The sequence below is a fragment of the Protopterus annectens genome, chromosome 8.part0, assembly GCF_019279795.1.
Source record: "Protopterus annectens isolate FY-2018-M chromosome 8.part0, PAN1.0, whole genome shotgun sequence".
NCBI classification, from domain to species: Eukaryota; Metazoa; Chordata; order Ceratodontiformes; family Protopteridae; genus Protopterus; species Protopterus annectens.
Genome location: NC_056741.1, coordinates 268,005,056 through 268,017,059, shown reverse-complemented (window position 1 = coordinate 268,017,059; position 12,004 = coordinate 268,005,056).

Genomic DNA, 12,004 nt, shown 5'->3' with positions numbered 1-12,004 from the left:
TATAATGAATTAATACAAGAAACATGAAGTTTACTCATGTAAAAAAATTGACTGGATTCCTAGCCTGCAATGATTTATTATATTAAGGAAAATAGGAAGTGGTAGTGCTTATTAAAAACACAAATTAGTAACCCATGCAAAGTTACAATTAGCAAATATTAACACTAGGCTGATAGATTAATTATCCAGTGTGAAGCACAGTTTAGCATAGTCATTCCAAAAGAGGTTTGGGCTCAGTTTTTACTCCTTCCTAGGATCCCACCCCAGTCCACTTGAATAGGCTTTTTCCTGACATCCCGAATAGTTGTTGGAGAAACAGTGATCAGGAGGCATTGGGTTGGCAGCATATATTTTGGGACTATCTAAGGTTATATCTGCTAAAAACACAACTTCAATCCAGGTTAATCCAGATTTTCAGGAAAAGGATAAGGCTCACAACACATTTGTTTTTATTTGGTGTGAAAATATACAATAGACTCCCTAATGTGGAATGGGAGGCTTTGAGTCTCATGGTTCTTCTAGCGAAAAAAATATGTGATAACAAAATGGAAAATGGAAACTATTCCCACTACTTGAGATCTAAATAAATTGCTGAAGGAGGTAAGATGCTTTGAAATGGTTCAACTAAAGCTGTTAGAAAAATATGTATTAATGTGTGTATGCTAAATGCCAATTAATAATCAAGTAATTTAATACACTTTTCATTCTATTTTTCATGCACTGTATTATATATGAATTGAGTTTCATATGAGACTGAAAAAGATGCTTTTTGAAAACTGCAGTATGCTTTCTGAAACTTGCAAGTTGCCCTCTGACCTAGTAACTGCTAGCACAGCAATATTCATGTTTATGCCTTTTGGAAATGTACTTGAGAAGCAGGTGCTTATCTCCTAGGTCAGGAACGAATGAATGAACAATAATATATTCTGTAAATGTAATGATTTTAGACAATCAGCTCTGTTCGAAGGATGGGAACATGTGCAGCTGCAGTAACTTAGAGATAAAGTAGACAAAGGATTATTAGAGAAATGAACTGCTAGCATTGTGCTTGAATTAACCATAGTACCTTGAATGGTAACATAACATGTATCTAACTGGGAGTAATCAAGGCCATGTTGTTTTCTCAGGAAGTTTCACATAAAAATTGATAAATCAGCAGAAATTCATGGGAATGATGGTCAGCAGATGATGATGAAAAAGGTAGTAATCTGTTACGTCAGCTTGGTAGGCCATAACCAGTTTGAGAATGTATAAAAATGAAAGTATTTCCTGTTTCTGGTTAGACAAACTCTGTATTAGCACGTTTTTGTCTCCTTGCTGCAGAATTAAAGTGCCTTAACCTGAACCTACCGTGTTTTGATCATTTTTAAAGTATATTTTTCCTTTGACAGTTTGGTCCTTCAGACCGGAAAGTACCTCTCGCTCTAGGCCTAGGTCAGAATTGGGTCCGGTGGCATGCATCCGTACAGAGAAGAGGCCAAATCGGCTCTTCTGTTTTGAAAGACCTCCGACTGAATTGTCATTCGAAAGAGGCCAGCCACTGTTTCTGATCTGGGATTGGAGGACGAGTCAACAATCCGGTGGATCAACTCACGGAGGGTCAGGTAAGGAGGAATTACCTTATTTCTGTTTTAAGATCAGGGACTAATTACAGAACTGTTTTTTGTCGGGTAAATTTGCATGTGCAGATCAGGGAAAGAAAAAGGGGTTACTGTTTTTGTCATAGATCAGGGAAAAAGAATAGGTAGGCAGTTATTCTAGATAAACTGTGAAAAGGTATAGAACTGTGGTACCACGTGATAAAAAGGGTTACGTAACAATTTACAGCTTAGCTAAGGCAACAATGGGAAATCAGTGTACAAAAAGCTCCCAAGACCCGCCCCTAACCGAAGACGCGAAGTATATGCAATTACAGCGTGCCGACAATGTTAAGTATTATACAAAATGGGTTGATAAGTATAAATTCGATGGTAATTTAGATAAACTCGAACTTATTAAACTTGTTAGGCAACTAAAAACAGGCGCAAAAGGTCAACTAAAAAAGCAATGACAATTAGGAGTCCCTCAGGTGCATAGGTGGCTTGAGGAAGCAAATCGTAGGGAACAGAAAATGTAGAATTCAAAAACAATGTTTTTAGACAAAGAAGACAATAACTTGGTAATAGCAACAGCCCCTCCTTCACCCCCTCCGCTTCCTTTACCAGAATATGAAGTGAGTGGACAAGCTGATCCACCACCTTTTGTCAGTGATCCTATCGAGACAAGGTCTTGAACACGCGACTTGAGGAGGGAGATTGAATTATGTGAAATAAATAGAAAATCACAAGCTATGAGTGAAGAAGAGATATGCCCACTCATAGAAGTACCAAATCCTCAGGCAGGACAGGCAGGACAGAATCCGACTCTTTTAGTTTATAGACCGTGGACACCGGAAGATATCCGGAAAGCCACGGAGGGAATTCCCCATCCGAAAGAGAATTTTCGAAAATGTTTAGAAGACTTACAGGGCATGAGATTAAGTTACCATTTGAATGTAGAAGAAGTAGAAAAAGTAGTTAGACAAATTGTAGGTCCAGATTGGCACATGATGAGTAGTGACTGGAATCCTCGTGACGCACAGCTTAGACCACTCCCACATACTAATGCAGAACTGGATGGCAGAGTGAAAGGTCTGCCAGAGCGAATCTCTGAAAAGTGGAAGCCTAGGGCTGATTGGACTTGCATTAATCAGTGCATTCAACAGGAAGGTGAAACAGTTGATAGATATTATGCTAGACTGTTAGAATGTTTTAATAACCACTGTGGAATGCAAGTACCAGAAAACCAGACACAAGACTCCCCATATGAACAACAGTTAAAGAATGCATTCTTGAAGGGTAGTATAACTCCCATTAGCAGCTTGCACATGGTAGATCATTGTACAAGTAGACTACAGCCATTACTTGAATATGTTAGACATGCAGAGAGACATTTTAATAGTAAAAAGAAAAAGAAAACTCAAGTATTTTTGGCAGAAGATGGGTCAGAGGTATTTGTAGTACAAACTGGGAGAAAGAGTAAGAAAAATGCCCAGAGAAATAAGCAATCTGACTAGCGATCAGAAGATTTTGAAGAAAGAAAGAAAGAAAAAAGGTGAATGTTTTAAGTGCGGGAAAAAAAGGACATTTAGCAAGGGATTGCAGGCTAAATAAGAAGGTGACTACAGAAAATAAGGAAGATGAGGAATGACTATATGATAGTCAGGAATCACTAAATAAAAATAAACAGGAAAGGGCAAGTGCAAATGTGATAGCAAAGGTAGAGGATGTGACAGAAGAGGTAGAGGATGTACATGAATTTGCAGACATTGAAGAAAATGAAATTTTGGACTTAGCTTTATTGAGCTTAGAGCAACACTTAGCAGATACAAAACCGGAAGTGACGCTTCTGGTAGAGGGGAGGGAAGTCAAATTTTTGTGTGACTCAGGGGCCTCACGGACCCTGACACACCCTTCCAAATTACCGGAAGATTCAGAATCACCAGATTATATACTAGTGAAGGCAGCTAATGGACAGCTGTATCAGGAGCCACTCTCCCATGACATAGCGATAACAGACCCCATTTCGGGGATGACCCAGAGAAGTAAAATTGAAGTTTCTGCAAAATGCCCAGTAAACCTTTTGGGTAGAGACTTAATGCAGATATTTGGCATAGCCGTAGTTCCAACCATGCAGGGTATGGAAGCACAGCGACAAATGGATACTTTTGTAGTGCAACCAGAGGGTGAGACATATTATTGGTACAGCCAGGACTTAGTTACGACTGGTCCAGGGGCAGTAACCAAAGAACTGATGAACGTAGCCATCAGTAAGTCCCCCTCCCTCGACATTGACAAACAGCATTTGTTGCATTGTACTCTATATTACTGTAATAGACCAGGACCTGATAAAGATTATGAACAGGAATTGTTTCAGAACCACGCAAACAGACTAGTGTTACAAAATTTGTACTGGGATGCAGAAGGAAACGTAGTAAGCTGTTCATTGCCCCAGGAATTTTTAGCACTTTACAAATCTAATCGATTGCCACATGTTAGCTTAACTAAAAATAGAAATTTGAAATGGGCAGACTTAGGTGAAAAAGTCACGAGGCGGGAAAAGCAGACAGAATTAGAGCTCTCCGAACAAGCAGTACAGAAACAGAAATTGAATTGGATCACACAGACACACCCAGCTGTGCACTCACAGGCTAGTGAGAATAGCTGAGTATTACTCTTATTAGAAGAAGAGGAAAATGCCTTGCAAAGCATACCAGACAGTCTCTGGTCAACAGGGAAATCAGATGTAGGACTTATACAAACAGCAGGACCAGTTACTATTACGCCGAAGTCAGCATTTAGACCCCAGAAAAGACAGTATCCCTTGAGAAAGGATGCAGAGATAGGAATCAAACCTATAATAGCAGCCTTACTTAAGAAAGGAGTCTTAATAGAATCTCCTGATTCACCATGTAATACACCCTTATTTCCTGTCAGGAAAGCAAACGGGGAATGGCGTATGGTCCAAGATTTACAAGCAGTAAATAATGAAGTTATACCTAGGGCACCAACGGTGCCAGACCCACACACCTTACTGAATGATTTAAAGCCTGAGCAAAAATATTTTTCTGTGGTAGATATTAGTAATGCATTTTTCTCGATACCGATACACCCTGACAGCCAATATTGGTTTGCATTTACATTTCAGGGAAAGCGGTATACATATACAAGATTACCGCAGGGATATTGTGAAAGTCCAACAATATTTGCACAAGAAATGGCAAGCAACCTGGCGGGATTTATCCCACCGAGAGGTAGTCAGATTTTACTTTATGTAGATGACATTCTGCTGGCAGCCCCCACCCAGCAAGAATGCAAAGAGGACACGATAGCATTATTACAGTTTTTAGCTACTCAAGGTCACAAAGTAAACAAGGACAAGCTACAACTTTGGAGAAAACAAGTTAAGTACTTGGGATATGTAATATCCAAGGAAGGTAGAATATTAGACGAAGATAGAAAAACAGCAATATTACAGGCACCCAGACCAACTACCAAGAAGGAAATTATGTCCTTCCTGGGAACTACTAATTTTTGTCGAAGCTGGATACCAAATTATGCTTTGGAATCTGCTCCGCTGGCCGATTTAATATTCAAAAAGCCGATGGCAGCACAGGATTTATTACAATGGACACCAGAAGCAGAAGCAGCTTTCTGCAAGCTGAAACAACTGATAGCATCATCCTTAGTGTTAGGATTACCAAACTATCATAAGGAATTTATTCAAACTGTAGACTGTAAGCAGGGTTATATGACATCAGTATTGACACAGCAGCATGGGGACAAGCAATGCCCCATAGCTTACTACTCATCACAGTTAGACCCAGTGGTGCGATCCCTGCCCCACCGTGTACAAGCAGTAGTTGCAGCTGCAATGGCAGTGCAGGCTTCGGCCTCAGTAGTGTTATTCCACCCTCTCACATTGAGAGTGCCTCATGCAGTCACAATTATTTTACTGCAAGAAAAAGTAGCATATCTTTCTCCTGCTAGACATCTTTCCTGTATGACTATACTGTTGAGCCAACCTCATATGACAATTGAATGATACACAACTTTGAATCCATCAACCTTGCTCCCAACCCCTGTGGATGGCAAACCGCACTGCTGCCTGCAGGAGATTGAGCAAAAGACATTACCTAGACAAGACCTTACGGATGTTCCCTTGGATGATGCCAAGGTGACATACTATGTGGACGGCTCGTGCAGGAGGGGTCCTACAGGACAGATCCTAGTGGGGTATGCAGTCATTTCTGATACTGAAACTTTAGAAGCAAAATCTTTACCACACAATTTATCTGCACAAGCGGCAGAGTGGATTGCCTTGACAAGGGCATGTACCTTAGCAAAAGGTAAGAAAGTGAACATTTATACTGACAGTCAGTATGCTTTTTCTACTGTACATGTTTTTGCGCAGCAGTGGAAAAATAGAGGAATGATAACATCTACTGGTAAACCAATTAATCATGCGCAATTTATTTTAGATCTATTAGACTCTATTCAGTTACCTCAAAAAGTAGCTATTTGCAAATGTGTAGCTCATACCAAGCAACAGGATAGGATTTCAAAAGGTAATGCGCGGGCTGATACAGCTGCAAAGCAAGCAGCTTCAGCCACAGAAGCTTTTATTTTGAGTGAGGAATTACAACCCTCTGAGACTTTAGATTTAGAAATGTTAAAAACAATGCAGACACTTACTACAAATGTAGAAAAACAGAAGTGGATAAAACGAGGAGCAATCCTTGAAATGGGACTGTACATCTCCAAGGAAAAGAAACCAATTTTGCCATCTAATTTGTTTAGATATGCAGCTTTGTTGAGCCATGGGCAGAGCCATGTCTCAACAGGGGGGATTGTACAGTTAGTGAATCGATTGTTTACAACCTATGGATTTACAAATTACACAAAAAATTTTTGTGCAGCATGCCATGTTTGTAACAAGCATCACGCACAAGGGGCATTGAAGCCTAAGCAAGGGAGTTTCCCTACACCACCGTATCCATTTCATACTATTTGTATGGATTTCATAGAATTGAATAAATGCGAAAATAAAAAGTATTGCCTTATCATTATAGATATGTTTTCCAAATGGGTAGAAGCTTTTCCAACTAAAAATCCAGATGCAGCCACTGTTGCAAAGGTCCTTGTTAAAGAAATTATACCCAGATTTGGCATACCGGAAAAGATTTATAGTGATAACGGTACACATTTCATGAACCAAACAGTACAGCAACTTAGTCGTTATTTTGGGATATCATTAAAAAATCACTGCGCTTACCACCCCCAATCTGCAGGGTTAGTAGAGAGGCATAATGGGGTGTTGAAGAACAAGCTTAGGAGGTTAATGACCGAGACACAGAAGAAGTGGGTGCACTGTTTGCCTTTAGCACTGTTGAGCATGAGAACTGTTCCAAATGCAAAGGGATTAACTCCTTTTGGAACTTTGTTTGGGAGGGCATATTATACACCTCAGTGGAAACCTCTCATTTCTGCAGAGCAGGAGGCTGACAGTTCACTTGCAGGGTATATGAGGCGATTTTTGAATAACAAACTTTTGCAGTTAAATTCTGTTTCAGATAAAGAACAACCGAAATTGGAAGCACCAGTAGCCCCAGGCACCTGGGTCTGGGTGAAGATTGTGAAGCGAAAGAATTGGAGTTCTCCGAAGTGGGAAGGACCGTACCAGGTACTACTGTCAACACCCACTGCAGTTAAGATCACAGAGTGAGCTTCCTGGATTCATTTGACGCACTGTAAACTGGTTAAGAACTTTGAATTGGACAAAAACATTGTTACTGTTGTACAACGAGAACATAATGGCCAGGTACAGAGTGAACAGAGACATTGAGAAACCTCAGAAAACTTGTATGATCATTTTAATAGCTATGCTAATCACACTGTTCTTTTTGTTGTGGCCACTCCTTTTTCCTGCCACAAAAGTTGAACTGATTAGACGTAATGAACCAAACATAGACTGGCATCCAAACTTTAACACTTATCAGGCAATTACACGTGTGTACGCTGAGACTTTTAATGTTTCAAACTGCTGGGTCTGTACGGCCATACGAACAGCATATGGGAGTTTATTGATGACTACTATCCCCCTAGGGGTCAATGAGACCTGGGAAAATCTGTTTTTTGACACATTTGCTATTAAAGCACATGATAAAGAAGCACTGTATTTGCCTGTGACACAAAAAGGAATTGTATGTTTTTACAAAAATGACACCATCCAAGTGGGATGGAGTAAGTGTAATGTTACAGCACAGTATAAATGTTATAGAAAACCAAACAATTTGAGTGGATCTTGTAGTACAGATTATGACTCATTTTTGAAATCTATGTATAAGACTCTTGATAAGGTACAACGTAATCCTGTACTTTTTAAACAATTATCTGTAATAGACAGGAAAATGTTTCATGCAGGGCAGTTATTTCGTAACAAAGTAACAACTAAAGTAGAGGACTGTTATTTTGTGTGTGGTAAAAAAGCATATAAATGGTTACCTGAGAATTGGTCTGGCAGTTGTTTTTTGGGGTACCTGGTTCCGGCCATCCGACACACTGCAGTTTTGCCTCAGGGAAATATTCGAAATACCCGAGACGTGACCAAAAAGACTGTTAAGAAACCTGAGAATCCAGTGGGACAGATCGAAGTGGCCTGGAAAGACCATCGTAACGTGGGAACCAAACTTGCACACATGGACTTGAGTGATGCTGTCATATCCTGGGAAGTTATATTACCTGCATATAGTGCAGTTAAATCGATATGGGAGCTGCAAAAACTGTCAAAACTTCTCAAAGTAATGAGTAATGCGACATTTTCTGCTCTTGAACTGATAACTGATGAACTGAATGCCATGAGAACTGTAGTACTCCAAAACCGAATGGCTCTTGACTTCACCCAGGCGGCGAGGGGTGGGACGTGTGCTTTAATCAAAGAAGAATGCTGTGCATTTATTCCTGACCATCAGCATGAAATTAACGATCATCTCAAGGTGATTCAGCAAGTGTCGGCCATGACTAAGCCAGGCCCAAACCCTCTGACAGACTTTTTCCAGAGTGTATTTGGGGGGGTGGGGTTCCATCTTTATGAACATATTGATTGCCATTGGGGTAGGATTACTCCTAATAGGAGTTTTTGTTTGTTGTGGAATCCCCTGCATAAAGAAATTAATCAAAGAATTCATAGATATATCAGTATCTGAGACTATGTATCAAAGTACTGAATTTGAAGAGCTGCTAGAATGTGAAACACTTTCATAAAAGTTTAAACTGAATGACTTTCTTAACTGCAAATCCAGAGTGGAAACGGTTAGGAAAAGAAGCAAACTGTTTATTCTTTTTCGAAAATAGAATTAAAAAGTATTAACAGGAGGGAAATGTTAGAAAAATATGTATTAATGTGTGTATGCTTAATGCCAATTAATAATCAAGTAATTTAATATGCTTTTCATTCTATTTTTCATGCACTGTATTATATATGAATTGAGTTTCATATGAGACTGAAAAAGATGCTTTTTGAAAACTGCAGTATGCTTTTTGAAATTTGCAAGTTGTCCTCTGACCTAGTAACTGCTAGCACAGCAATATTCATGTTTATGCCTTTTGGAAATGTACTTGAGAAGCAGGTGCTTATCTGCTAGGTCAGGAACGAATGAATGAACAATACTATATTCTGTAAATGTAATGATTTTAGACAATCAGCTCTGTTCAAAGGATGGGAACATGTGCAGCTGCAGTAACTTAGAGATAAAGTAGACAAAGGATTATTAGAGAAATGAACTGCTAGCATTGTGCTTGAATCAGCCATAGTACCTTGAATGGTAACATAACATGTATCTAACTGGGAGTAATCAAGACCATGTTGTTTTCCTCAGGAAGTTTCACATAAAAATTGATAAATCAGCAGAAATTCATGGGAATGATGGTCAGCAGATGATGATGAAAAAGATGGTAATCTGTTACGTCAGCTTGGTAGACAATAACCAGTTTGAGAATGTATAAAAATGAAAGTATTTCCTGTTTCTGGTTAGACAAACTCTTTATTAGCATGTTTTTGTCTCCTTGCTGCAAGATTAAAGTGCCTTAACCTGAACCTACCGTGTTTTGATAATTTTTAAAGTATATTTTTCCTTTGACAAAAGCAAACACCTAGTAGTTGGATAGCAGGAAAATTGTGTACACTAGCTCAGTAGTTGGTAGAATAATAGGGAATTTAGACCTTAATGGAGACAAAGAGAGAAGAAGCAAACTCATAGAGCATGCGTAAAGTAGGTATAATCATTGTAACCGTGAGGGAGCTTAAGAGCCTTATAGGGAATTAAAATAAAGTTGCAAGTTATTTAATCTTCTGTACTCATCTGCCACACAGTTTTGCTTTATTTATTATGTTTTAATTTTCCTTGTATTATTGCTATATAGTAGTGTAGTAGTATAAATATCACATTGGGTCTCCCCTGAAAACAGTCAACTAGCCTCAACAAAGGATAGATAAATAATTAATTAAATAATTAAATAAATGCATACATAAATAAATAAATATGTTTACACAGTAGTCATTTGGAAAAGCAATATAATTAGAGAGTAGCTAACTGATTGTTAAATGTTAATCACCTGCTTCCTTTTCTATTTTATTAACTGTATTCAATCACAGCATGTATTTCATATTGTCACTCACAAATTGATCATACAAATTTAGTAACTGCTGATTGCTTAGTCCTCCAGAAGCTAATTCAGTAACAACAATTCCTTCTTTTGTCTAATCATTAGTTTTTTTCTAAAAAATGACTGACCTGCCATTTCTATGATGCGATCATATGGTATTTTAGTAGTACAAAGAGTAGATAAATCTTCATACCTTCAATAAGAGCAGATTTAGTGGAGACTACCATGACATTTAAAGCATTGACCTGTAATTTAAATTTGTTTTGCTTTGCTAATTTTCTTCCAATAATAGCATTATCATTGACAAATCTCTTTTAAGAACAAATGTTATTTTTAATATGCCCCAGTGTCTTAAAGTTTTATCCCTGAAAAGATGTGTGAAGCAGACATTAGGTGTCAATTAAAAGAAAAAAAAAACACCTGATAAGAAAATTAGAATCTCAGCTGACAACAAACAGCATTGTTTCTCATTTTTTTAAATATACTTTCATATATATATATATATATATATATATATATATATATATATATATATACCAAAGGCAAATAAAGGTGGTGCCTCGGAGATGAAGGATACTAATGCTTGTCTCCACAAAATGACTTCACTTTTATCTGTTGATGATTATTATGAACACATTACCACATGATCTTTAGAAAGATGGTGCAAAGTAACAGATTCTGAAATTGAAGACTTGTTCTGTAATAGTTTAGTATCTCTAGAAATGGCAGACTGTCTTGGAGGAGATCACCCTAGGCCAGAAATTATATTCTGTGCCTCAAAAATGGATAAGAACATTAAAAATCTTTTGTTAAGGCCCACAGTGGCAGAACCAAGATCCAAGACTGGCCTTTTTGCCACATTTATAAAGAATATCATTACGGATACAATTAAAAAGCATCATCTTATTTTACAGATTCTGTTGACTTCATTGAATGAATGAAATATGTCAAGGTTGAAATAAATTACATTTACGACAACACAGATAGTAAATCATTATATTCCTTTAATCTTCAATAAAAGGTTCAAAATGTTGTTAGATAGTCAACATTTTTCAATGCTCATATCAGAGTTTTAAGTAATATAGTGTTGAATAATTATTTCCTTTCAGCAGAATTATTGATAAATATTATAAGTCCATCAGTTTTTCCCCTTTTATGATTTTCTTGTCAGAGATAGAGCCTACATTTTTATAATACTTGTGCCTTGTGTTCATTTTACCTGAGTTAATATAAAACAAGTAAGCTGGGGCATTCCCCCTTATGATCCCATATTTTGCACAAGAATAATTCATTCCTACTGTGTTGTCTGGGCAGAGTTTTCAGAAATTCTTAATTATGTATACTTCTATTGTCAGTCAGTCTCTGTGGTGAAGGTTCAGTGGTCAGGCAGGTATAACCTGAAGCATACTTGTAGATTATGTGTGCTATGAAATCTTTTGTTTTCCGAGTGACATATGTTCACTTGTTTGCACTCTTTCTCTTCCTTTGTTGACAGGATTACATGTTGTTTGTTATTCATGCCAAACATTGAAGAATACCTTTTCTGTATCATTCCATTGGTAAATATAACTCATAATAGTGTGGCCTAACTGAGGGAAGCTTAAGACTGAAGGTGTTTTATGATACAACCTCAGTACACCCTTTGAGACTGTGATCCTTTGTAAGTTTCATTTGGTCCCTTAACTATCTTGTATCTCTTTCAATCAGTCCTGCAGCTTGCTGTTATAGGAGAGTTCACTGTACACAGTTGTCTCTTGTCTCCC